The sequence below is a fragment of the Mustela nigripes genome, chromosome 4 (genome assembly GCF_022355385.1).
Source record: "Mustela nigripes isolate SB6536 chromosome 4, MUSNIG.SB6536, whole genome shotgun sequence".
In the NCBI taxonomy this organism is placed as follows: domain Eukaryota; kingdom Metazoa; phylum Chordata; class Mammalia; order Carnivora; family Mustelidae; genus Mustela; species Mustela nigripes.
In genome coordinates, this window is record NC_081560.1 from 177,248,887 (window position 1) to 177,261,694 (window position 12,808).

At 33.8% G+C, this 12,808-nt stretch overlaps 1 protein-coding gene across 3 annotated transcripts in view; it reads left to right on the forward strand.

Annotated features, from left to right (window-relative positions):
• ATRNL1 (attractin like 1) overlaps positions 1-12,808 on the forward strand; it is an 806,361-nt gene that overhangs the window by 400,962 nt on the left and 392,591 nt on the right. The gene's annotated exons all lie outside the window — the stretch shown is intronic.

Sequence of the window (12,808 nt, forward strand, 5' to 3'; positions counted from 1 at the left end):
TGGTATGACTCTATCATAAAGTAATCCAGTTGAAAGGATCTTATTAAATATAAATACATAAATATTTGACAAGAAGTGGAATTCTGTGTGGAGTCTTCTACACATGTTAAACCATCTGTTAGATGAAATTATGGATTCTGGAAGTAAAAACAATTGGTAGGCAGGCAATGTGAAGGCCTTCCATAATGGCATAGGCCAAATGGCAGTTTATGCTTCTAATCATTAGAAAAGAAGTCAAGATCAATCAGGTAGCTTGGGTTCTGACCTCATTATGACTAACACTGTTTAAATATCTGATTTCTAAAGTTTATAGAATGCAACTATATAAATGTAGCATTGTGAAAAGATCAGTATATGACTCTGTCATTAACAAGTTTCTGAAAATGGTTAAGTGTCCTAATTGAATTTCCTTTCCTCTAATGAGAAGGGATTGTACTATAAAACTAATTCCTTAAGCTCTAGGAATATTTAGGAATATTTATACATAACAACTAAAGTTTAAAAATAGTATTAAATATTTGAGAAAACTAATGTGAATAGTTCATTTACCTATAAAACTTTCACACTTCTCAGGATGAGAAATTGCTTTTGGTTAGGAGTATATCAATTCAAGGAAATAATGTTGTTTTTGCATATTAGAAGTTCTAGTAAGCTGATATTAAACTTTAAATTGTAAAAGATAAATTTATCTTTTTATTGAAAGTCAAAATCTTTCAAAATACATGCTCACATGGACAGAACAAGGGAGAAATAGGAAGGGAGAACTTAGATTAGGACCACTGGGCCATTTCTAATCTGTGCCTCTAAATATTACCAGGTCCTCTTGATAGTCCCTTGATATAATATCCCTTTGTCTAGAGCTCATCTGGGTAGTGAGTCTTATAATAATGATTGAATTTAATTTGCTACCCCTACTGAAGTACATATTTTTTCTTGTTGAGATGTCATGTGATGTTTATAATATCATTTTAAAAATATCATGAGGTGTTTTCTCAAATAGAATTTTATTAATCTTTTGAATACAGAGCTCTAAATGTCATAGAAACTATCCATATGTTGATGCCCAAGTCGAGGTGCCATTTTGATGACTTACAGATCAGTTATTAGATAATAATTTTGTATTATTAAAAGATTTTCATTTTGGTTTTAAATGCCCAAAGACTTTTAACTACAGTAGTTGTAGCTAATATAACAACCCCATTTATAGACTTTATTTGGATGGAGGTAAAGATGTGTTTTTATTTGATCTTCTCTTTATTCACTTTTAACTACTAGGTTAACACAGTCCCAAAAAGGAAAGATCCAGTATGTTTTCTTTATATGATATGCCACTTTCTCTAACATTAAGACATGAACTATTGTAAGCCTCAGAGGACCTCTATGATTAGTACAAGGGCAATTTATTTGAAACACTATATGAAAATTATTTAAAGGATTCTCCTTTCTTAATATTTCTGTGATTTTTGTTAGAGGAATTATACTATTTGCTTCTCTAAATATTAGGACTGGTTTAAAATTTAAAAAAAATCTTTGGATTTTTAATATATATTGTTGAATCCAACCAGTCATGTTGCTTTTTTAAAAAGAAACTTTTTCATGCTTTGATTTCTCATAAACACATCTATACTGTTTTGTGGTGTAATTTTAGTAATCGAAGCCTATTATTGATGTAACACTTTGTGCATAACACTCCTGACAACTTAGGGGCTCTTAAAAACACAACCACAAAGGACTTTCATTTAAATATACCTCTTCATATAGGAACTTCACATTCATTTCTATGATACCCTATTAAGAATATGAACATATTAATGTGGATGGATGGAAAAATAAGTGGATATTGATAAGTGGAAATATTTTAATAGACTAGAAGTTAAGCCCATATTTTATAGTTTGTGCTTATTATAGAGGTATTATACCATTTTATTTCAATGTTACATTTAATTTTAGATAAATAGTCATTAGATTACAAAAATATTTGTTAGGAGCAAGTACACATTAAAAGGAGTCTACTGAAATATTGTCATGCTTAATAATCTTCATTTTTAAAGTGAAATTTGAGTTTTTAGTATCATAAGGCACAAACACATCCAAATGTTATAATTACTGCTTGCATTGAAGATATTTAATCTTATGTTTGACTAAGGTGAGTGAAAATATCCTGCGTATCTTAATAGTTACAAGAATTTATTTCTTTTGAGTTGAAAACATTTTTTTCCACATTTTGAGTAGTTTAATTATAGTTTGCCTCAGTTAAAATCTAACTGCAGGGGTGCCGTGGTGGTTCAGTTGGTTAAGGTTCTAACATTTGATTTTGGCTCAGGTCATGAGATCCATCCTGGGCTGGAGCCCTGCCTCTGGCTTCTCACTGGGTGTGGAGCCCACTTAAGATTCTCTCTCTCTCCAGTCTGTCTCCACCCCTGTCCCCAACTACTTGTGCAGGAGCCCACATGCTGTCTCTCTCTTTAAAAAAGAAAAATCTAGGGGCACCTGGGTGGCTCAGTTGGTTAAGTGCCCAACTCCTGATTTTGGCTCAGATCATGATCTCAGGGTCCTGGGATCAAGCCTGTTTTGGGCTCAGAGGTCAACAGGGAGTCTACTTGTCTCCCTCTTTCTGCCACTCTCCCCACTTGTGCATGCACTTGTGTGTGTGCGCACTCGAGCTTTCTCTCTTAAATAAATAAATAAATCTTTTAAAGAAGGCCAATTGCAAAATCCATAGACTAATAGATCCTGTAGGCAAATGTGAGGTTATTTATTTTATTAAGAAAAGATTGATTTATATATATATATATATATATTTGATAGCGTGATCATGGTGGGGTCGTCATGGGCCAAGGGAGAGAAAAACTCTCATGTGGACTGTCAACTGAGCACCAAGCTGGAGTGGGGCTCCACCCGGGCTCAGTCTCATGACTCTGATGTCATGACCTGAGCCCAAACCAAGAGTCCATGCCTTAACCGACTGAGCCACACAGGGCCCCTAAGGTTATTTCTAATCAACTTCATGTTACTAGTGGGTTTGTGTGTTTGAATGATTATTACATTTCCTCTATCAGCAACTTTTCCTTCTATAATTCTCTTTAATTTGCAGTCTTTAAAAGTTAAAGAAATATATTACTATGGAGCTTTACCACATGATTTGCTTATCTTTCATAATCAGGTATGATTTTCTAATGCTTGAAAATCAATAAAAACAGCTTTGCCTGGGATAAGACAATGTCCACTGAGCGACTGACCTTGTGTTTATGATGCACTACTTTCTTGCTCATTTCATAATCATGCTGCATAAAACCTAGATTTGAATGTAGCATTATCAACCTGAAATTTGAGTTAAAAATAAACTAAAATCCAGAGATAGGATTCTAGTAGCTATGAGTAGCAAACTACTTTTCTAGAGGAAAATACATGGTCTTTCCATCTCTATCTAATTGTTTTATGGTCACAAAAATAGAAGAAGTAATAATATCATGAAGTTATGCTTTACTGAGGTCATGTCATGGGTAAATAATTAATGATAGAATATTCTCTGAGATGCTAAATTTGTGGTAAATGGATTCCTATTAATGCAATGTTGCAGTGTTTATAAAATGAGTTGCTCTACCTCCTTAGACACCCACCTTTTTTAGAGAGAGAGGAGTGGTTATAGTGAAGAGAGTAATGAGAAAATGTTATTTTGGGTGGAGAAATTAAACTTAATAAATTACATACTATATGCAACTTCTTACAGAATTTCTTAGTATTTTAAGAATCTATTTTATATAATATTTACATATGTTAATGTCTAGGTAAAGATTTCCATAAACATTCTTTTGTCAAAACAAGATTTTTTAAAACCTAAATAATGCACTCAAACAAATCTCTCTCTTTGTATTTAATGGCCTTAGTGTTAATTTATTTTTTCTTACCATTTTCTCTTACTGGATTTCAAAATGTAATTATTCCCTTGCTTTATTTATTTTTCACTTTATCCTGTAAGACTAGAAATTACAGATGTTCAGCATGCCTGTTTATATTATCATAGTTTTAAAAACTATGCCTGTTTATATTATCATAGTTTTTAAAACTAGCCTATCTACTTAAAAGTAACTTCAGTTGAGAAGTCAATATGTATGGGAGCACAAGATTTGGAAGTTAGCTTACTTTTGCCTTTATACCTGTTGCTAAAATCTTATCATAGGTATAGTGCTTTCATTTTGTTCAATTCAGCAAAGATGTATTAATCTCTTGCAATATTCCAGACAGATTGATAAATACTACAGATATAAAGAAAAAGATACAGATTCTTTTTGGGGGAGTTATTCATACCTTTAGCAATGTTAATAAGATACACACATACATGTACACACTCTCTCAGGAATACTTGATTTTACTTTGTTGTGGTATCATCCATCGGGAGAGATACAGTACATCCAAAAGTTTTCTGGAAGTAGGATTAGTAGTGGAAGTAAATATAAATTGTTGTATAACTGTACATAGAGTTAATTTTTTTAAAAAAAGATACAAAAAATTTTAGCATTGTACTATATATTTATTATTACAATTATAAAAATTGGCTAAAATTATAGTATTTATTTATTATATGTTGTATCTTTAACTTAGACCCAATTATTTATATAGATTAAGAAATAGCTCGGAACGGGGCACCTGGGTGGCTCAGTGGGTTAAGCTTCTGCCTTCGGCTCAGGTCATGATCCTGGGGTCCTAGGATCGAGCCCCGCATCAGGCTCTGTGCTCAGCAGGGGGCCTGCTTCCCTTCCTCTCTCTCTGCCTGCCTCTCTGCCTACTTGTGATCTCTCTCTGTCAAATAAATAAATAAAAATCTTTTTTTTTTTTAAAAAAGGAATAGCCCGGAATATTGAATCTCTGTCAATAAATTTTAATCTGATTGACCATAACATGTTATAATATAACCTAAGAATCTGTTTGTTGTAGAGGGAATATGCTGTATTTCATCTAATATTATGATAACTCAATCATTATTTGATGTACCACTTAGAAGGAAAATACAGTGACAATTAAACTATCCCATAGTACTCTCACCACTAAAAATATTTATTTTATGCTTACTGAAACTGCTCTTATAGACTTACTTAGATAGAGATTTTATTATATATCATTCGCATAATATACACTGAAGGAAAGTAAAAGAAAAAGAAATTGATAAGGTATTGCTAAAACTTATGTACATTCTTAGTCCAATTTTTTATAAGTCACTTTTTGATTTAGGTCAATGTTTTGTTTCACATAGTATCATTGACTAGAATAATCAAATTTGTGTCTTTACAGGGCATGACATATATATCATAAATGGCCTCTGGGCCAGTAGTGGTTGTGTGATTTCACTGGTTATAAGACACATCAGGTTTTAGAGATATTAAGATGTGAAAACAAAATGTGTCTTAGAATCAAAATATGGTAGGGTTTACTTTATAAGATTTTTAGTAGTAAGTGAATTAATGCACGCTATGTTCTTGCTTCTCTACCATTTCCTTACCAGACTTCAAAAATGTTACCTGTTATTGTTATTGATATGTAATATAAATAATGATTAACATTATATTATTCATTAATATTAGTAACAGCAACTCCTATATATCTTGGGTTCTTCTCCTCCATGTATACTCTAACACGGTTGTTCTCAATTCAATAGGCCCTTTTGAATTTTTAAAAAATTACATTTAGGTATCCTTGAGCACCACTCCACTGTTGTGCCCCCACCAACCTATAAATCAGAATTCTGTGAGGCTCAGCTTTATGAGTCTATTTTTAAAGCACACAATCAATTCTAATATGCATCACTGGCACTGAAACTCTTCTTTGGCTTTTACTCTTAGAGAGATGGAATCATTTGAAGGGATTTCAACAGAGGAGATAAGTGATTTGAGTTAAAAAAAAAAAAGATATGATTTAAACTGATAATTCTGCTATTGTGTTGAGACTAGACCAAGGGAGATGAATATGGAGGTTACCACTCTACCTGGTGAGAGATAGCAATTGCTCAGATCAAGAGGTGGCAGTGGATATGGCAAGAAGAGATCAGATTATGGATATGTTTTGGAGATAACACAATTGCATGAATAGGGAGGTATGAGAAAGTATTAAACCAACCATGACTTCAAAAGAGTATAAACCAAGCATGACTTGAAGGTTTTGCCTGAACAACTATACAGAGATAAAATTGTCATCAACTGAAATGGAGTTAATTGCAAGTAAAATTGGCTTGAGGAAAGGAATTTAATTTTTACATGTGAAGTTTGAGATATCTATTGGACATCCAACTAGATAAGTCAAGGAAGCAGGAGTTGGCTCTGGCATATGGAAAAAGCTTAGCAGGAGAGACTAATTTGGGAATCTCAGTATATCAATGGTATTTAAAAGCAAGGGACCAAGGGCGCCTGGGTCTGCCTTTGGCTTAGGTCATGATCTCAGGGTCCTGGTATCAAGCTCCGCATCAGGCTCTCTGCTCAGCAGGGAGCCTGCTTCCTCCCCCCTCTCTCTCTGCCTTCTTGTGATCTGTCTGTCAAATAAATCTTAAAAAAATAAAATAAAATAAAATAAAAGCAAGAGACTAATAGTCTCACCAAAGGAGGACGATTAAGCCCTACAGTGTTCATAATGTAATGGGTTGAATATGTCACCTCCCAAATCCATATGTTGAGGCCCTAAACCCAAATGCTATGGCATCTGGAACTGAGGTCATTAGGAGGTTTTTAGGCTTTTATGATGTTGATATTCTTATGATGGAATTAGTGCCCTTTTAAAGAGGAGCAGAGGAAGCATAGCATGCTTTGTCTCTGACAGTATACAAAGAAGAGGTCATATCAGCACACAATGAGATGGAAGCTGTCTGAAAGCCAGGAGGATGGCCCTCTCCAATAACCAAATCTGCCAGCATCTTGATCTCAGACTTCCTAGCCTTTAGAATTGTGAGAATTAAATGCCTCCTGCTTAAGTCATTCCGTTTATGGTATTTTGTTGTAGCAGCCTGAGCTGACTAAGACATTCAAGATGATAGAGAGAAGAGAAAATCAGCAAAGAATACTATGAAGTTGGAGAATAGCTAGTTAATGTGGGTTGTCAGAAGCTGAGGAAACACTGTAGAAGAGAAAAGAGTTTTCAAGTGTCTCATAGGCTGCTGATGGGCAAAGCAAAATTGTAACTAAAATTTGAGCATTGGATTTAACTATTTGGAAGTCATTTGTGACCTTGACAAGAGCAATTTTAATGGGTCAATAGCTATGAAAGCTCAACTGAAGTGTGATTAAAAGAGAACAAGAGGCGATACCTTCCAGAGTAACAGTAAAAGGAGCTCCATGGACTTATAACCATAGCTGACAAACAACTCTAACTGGGGAACATTATTTTTTTTTTAAAGATTTTGTTATTTATCTGACAGAGGAGAGAGATCACAAGTAGGCAGAGCAGTACACAAAGCAAATGGGAAAAGTAGGCTCTCTGCTTAGCAGGGAACCTGACATCGGTTTTGATCTCAGAACCCTGGGATCATGACCCAAGCTGCTTAACCCACTGAGCCACCCAGGTGCCCCTGGTGAACATTATTTTTAAAACAAATAAGCATTTCTGGAATATGTCTTAAGTGCATACAGCAATTCAAGAAAATCTAAATCTTAGTTAAAAAGAAGAAGCAGCAGCAGCCAGTAGCAGCAGCCAGTAGCATTTGAGCCATGACCTGCTCTCTTCTTATCCCCTCTCAGCTCAATATGTTCTTATCTCCAGCAACCCTTGTCCAGTTATGTTTTCAGAGGTTCTATTTTAGGTAAATGAAACTGAGATCTGAGGCCCTTTTCCTTCTCCAAGCCTTGTCTTACTGGTCAGAGTTCTTCCTCCAGGAGAGTAGACTTAGAATTCCAGAGTCCCTATTGCCCTCATCACACTTTGCTCAAAGGGTGGAGATTTCATGCCAGTGGAGACAGTGTGACAATATAAGAGGCTTCCATACCTGTCTGGCACTATCCTCATGAAATAGGAGAGTCATTTGAGAGAGGTATGAGCCACTGTCCCCACCACCAGCTCTGGAACTGTGGCACAGAATTTTTTTCCACGGGAAGAAGTTTGTTTGTTTGAAACAAACTATGGAGAAGTTCAACCCCGATGGCTTCCTTGAAAAAAAGAAAAAAAAAAAAAGGACATTGTGGTAGTAAACAATGCAGAAGAGGCTGATAGCTCAACCATAAATCACCTAGACGTTTACCAGAACAATCCAATGATAGAGAAAGTTAAGATCTCTTCTAGGGTTATAAAAATTGTTGAGTCTCAAATAGTATCCTACAATGGACCCAGAATTAATTGAATCAGATTAGGTAGCAATTTAAACATGAGAGCATTATCAAAAACAATAGTCAGTCATCAATTCATGGAGACAAACTAGCTGGGTGTGATACCAAAGGAGGCAGGGGGCTTAACAGAAGGATCTTGGGTAGACACAAAGAGAGCCCTGATAAAACTAGTTATTCCACATGACCATGCACATGCCCAAAGCTGCACCCTCTGAGGAACAACATCACAGGCTGCACTACAGAGAAAACAGACTTCACGAAAATACCCCCACCAAGTCACTAAACAAATCACTATACAGAATTATTGTAATCTATTACCTATTATTGTAATCTATTACCTAAAATGTCAGTGTTTTTCAACAAAAAATTATGGGACATGCAAAAAGAGGGAATTGTGGCTCATAGACAGGACAAATAGCAGCAGGTAACAGAGCATGCTTGTTAGAGGGCCCCACTGTCAGAATTAGCTGACCAAGACTTCAGAGCAGCTGTTGTAAATATGTCCAAAGAATTAAAGGAAGCCATGACTAAGGTAGGATAGAAATATCTCATAAAACCGATAATATCAATAAAGAGATAGAATTATAAAAAAAAGAGAAGCTAATGGAAAATCAGGAATTGAGAAGTACAGAACCATGAAAAAAAAATTTACTAGAGAGACTCAATGATAGATTTGAACTGGCAGAAGAAAGAATTTATGAGCTTGAAAATGGATCAGTAGAGATTATGAAACAAGAGCAGAGAGAAAAAAGAATGAAAAAAATAAACCTAACAGAAATACAGAATAACAGTAAGTACGCCAATATATGCATAGTAAGAGTGCCACAAGGAAAGAAGAAAGAGAGGAGCAGAAGAAATATTTGAAGAAAGGCTGCCTGAAATTTAAAAATACTTAGAGATGAATGAAAATGATAACACAATATACCAGAATTCATGGGATGAAACTAAGGCAGTGTTCAGTGGGAAATAAATATCTGTGCATGCCAGTATTTAGAAGAAAAGATACCTTAAATAAGTAGCTTTTTAAAAACGTTTTAATTTAAATCACAGTTAGTTAACATACAGTGTAATATTAGTTTTAGGTGTACAATATAGTGATTCAACTTTTGCATACAACACCAAGTTCTCATCACAAGTGCACTCCTTATGCCCTAACACCTGTTTCACCCATCCCTCTATCCCCACCTCTCGGGTAACCAACCATTAGTGTGTTCTCTAGAGTCAAGAGTCTATTTCTTGGTTTGCCTCTGTCTCTCTTTTTTCCCCTTTGCTTATTTGTTTTGTTTCTTAAATTCCAGATATGAGTGAAATCATGGTATTTGTCTTTCCCCGACTGTTATTTTGCTAAGCATAATAATCTCTAGCTCCATCCTGACCTTCCACATTAAGTAACGTGAAAAAGAAGAACAAATTAAATCTACAGAAAACAGAAAAGGAAAGAAATAATAAAGATTAGAGAAGAAAGTATTGTAACAGAGAATAGGAAAACAACAGAGAAAATCAATGAAAAAAAAGTTGTTTCTTTGAAAAGATCAATAAATTGACAAAATAGATAGACTGACCAAGAATAAAAGAGAGAAGACTCGAATTGCTAAAATCAATACTAAAAGCAGAGATATTGTTACGAAACTTTCAGAAATAAAAAGTATTCTAAGGGTACATTATGAACATCTATATGACAACAAACTGAAGAATTTAGATGAAATGAAAAATTCCTAGAAATGCATAAACTGCCAACATTGATTCATGAAGAAATAGAAAGTCTGAATAAATCTATGAAAAGCAAAAAATTGCATTTGAAATTTTAAAACTTCCCTCTAGATGCATCAGCAACCTGTCTGTAACAAGCACATCTACTGTCCGATCTTGCTTTGTTTCATGTTTTTATTTAAATTCTAGATAGTTAACATTGTAGTGTAATACTGGTTTCAGGAGTAGAATTTAATAATTCATCACTTACATACCAATCTTGTTTTCTAATACACCTTTCCAATAAAAGGAACCAGGGCTGCTTGTAGAACCAGAGCAGAAAACACACATGCTGAGTTTTATAGTGCCAAAATATAAGGAAGTCCTCAAACACACACACCTCACCATGATGGGAGTATGTCAAAGAGACACAGAAGCTACAGTAGAGACAACTTTCAGTGATAAAAGCTGGAACAATGTGAGCACTAAATTAAACAAAGTAATATTGTATTATAACCCAAAGTGTAAAATGAATTAATCCATACTGATATAAACAAGTAATTGAATAAATAAATGGAAGAGAATTGATATTCTTCCATGCAGACACATTCCAAATAATTTATGTAGATATTTTGCCCTTAGGAAAGTTGAGCACAACTTCATGCTCCTTAATGTGAGCTGAGTGACATCCTTGAGTCACAGCTGTGCCAGAAATAATACTAAATTGGCACTTGACACATACTTTCATTATCTAGAACTTATATGGTATTCTGGTCACAGTGGTATATTGTGTTTGTTTAAGATTTTCAGTATCAGTATAATTATAGTTTAATTTGGTTTATTGCCATTCACCAAAATAATTCATATAATTTGTGATATTTAGGTGAACCACTATTGGAGCATATTGAATGAACATGGTATTAGATTCACTCATGAATCTAATATTGAAATGTTAGTCATTTTGGTTTATTAATTATTCTGAGTCTCAATTCCGCTGTTATAACCAATACTTTGAACAAGGATAGACAATCAAACCTTGATATTTTTTTAGAAAATTATTCCCACAGACCATTCAAACTCATTTTCTGCACCCAATTTTTTCCTGTTCCTTGAGTAACTAGGGACAGGCATGATTTTTTTTTTTTGTCCTTTCTTTTCTAGACACATGTTTTCCATTTTGTGGGTAATTTGATATAAAAGAATTTTATTCTTATGCTGGAGGAGATTTTTAGATGTCATTCTCTCTTTTGGAAGTAATCATGAGCAGATTGTGATCAAATTAAGCATCAACTTTGTTCTTTTTACTTATTTTTTTGCATTTTGTCTTAATATCTATTTTTAATAGACAATATATCTGTGTTGCAGAATTTAAAATGTGCATCCCTGTTACCTAGTCACTCACTTCTTCCCTCCTCATAGGTTTTGTGTGTGTATGTTTGTATTCTTTTGAAGCTCTTTGATATATACACCGGTAAATGTGAACATACATTATTTACTCTAATGGTAGCATGTTATATATACTCTGTTTGGTAGAATTTTATGTAACTTTTAAGGTCTAATAAATTCTTGTACTTCTAAATTATTACTAACTTAAAAATAATATTTCTCATGTATTAATGAGCAGTCAAGATGTATAAATTAATACTTTCATGATACATCACATTTTGATGATTTTGTAATCTTTTTTTTCTGTTTTAATTATTTCTACAGTGGAACCATACACTTAGGATATTCTTCCAAAAAGATTTTTTAAAGAATTCCAAGATGCCAGTCTAGCTATGTAATTCTGAGAAATAATTTTTTTTTAAGATTTTTAAAATTAATTTATTTGTCAGAGAGAGAGAGCACAGGGAGGCAGAGTGACAGGCAGAGAGAGAAGCAGTCTCCCCACTGAGTAAGGAGCCCCATGTGGGATTCGATCCTAGGACCCTGGGATCGTGACCTGAACTGGAGGCAGCAGCTTAACCAACTGAGCCACCCAGGCGTCACATGAAAAATAATTCTTAAAACTACACTCCAATGGAGTACTTCTCAAAAACTCATGGCTCTTGTTCAAATGTATAATAGTTATATGAGAAAATTTACTGAGTATTTCAGTAAGAAATTTAGGGCACAGCAAGCTAAATCATAACCTTAGAGAGTTAAATTAAAATACTGGCAAATTACTTTGGACCTTTTTGTAAATTGTTTGAATTTACAAACCATTGCTCATCATAATGAGCAAATGCAAAATAATAATAAAATTTAGCTTTTGCTACATTTTTCTTCATTAAATTAAAAGAACCAATTATATATAAATAACTTTTTTTCTGTTGTTGTGGAAAGACTTTCTAATTGTATAGTCACTACATCATGTAATTATAAATTTGTACCGTATTTCTGTGTGAAAAAATAATATACACTTATGCCCCTCAAGTACTAGTCTTTAATCTAGTACATGTAGAGCAATTTGTGTTTACTTACTTTGGCCAAAATTCCTTGCTTGGGAAGTTGACTTATAGTGATTTTGAAACACAAACTTACCACCTGCTAATAATTTTAAATGTATCAGATTTCAAATCTACATAGTATTTTTAAGTAAAATCTGTAAGATTATAATTAAAAATCCAGAAGTCATCATTTATTTTGGCTGTTTCCTTTTCACTATGTGCAATTTTTGCTATCAATTTTTTCTATTGGTATAAAATCGTATTTTTCTTAAAAATGCCAAGTTATTCAGCATTATTTGCAATAGCCAAAATATGGAAGCAAACTAAGTGTCCATTGATAGATGAATGCATACAGATGATTGATAGATGAATGCATACAGATGAATGGAG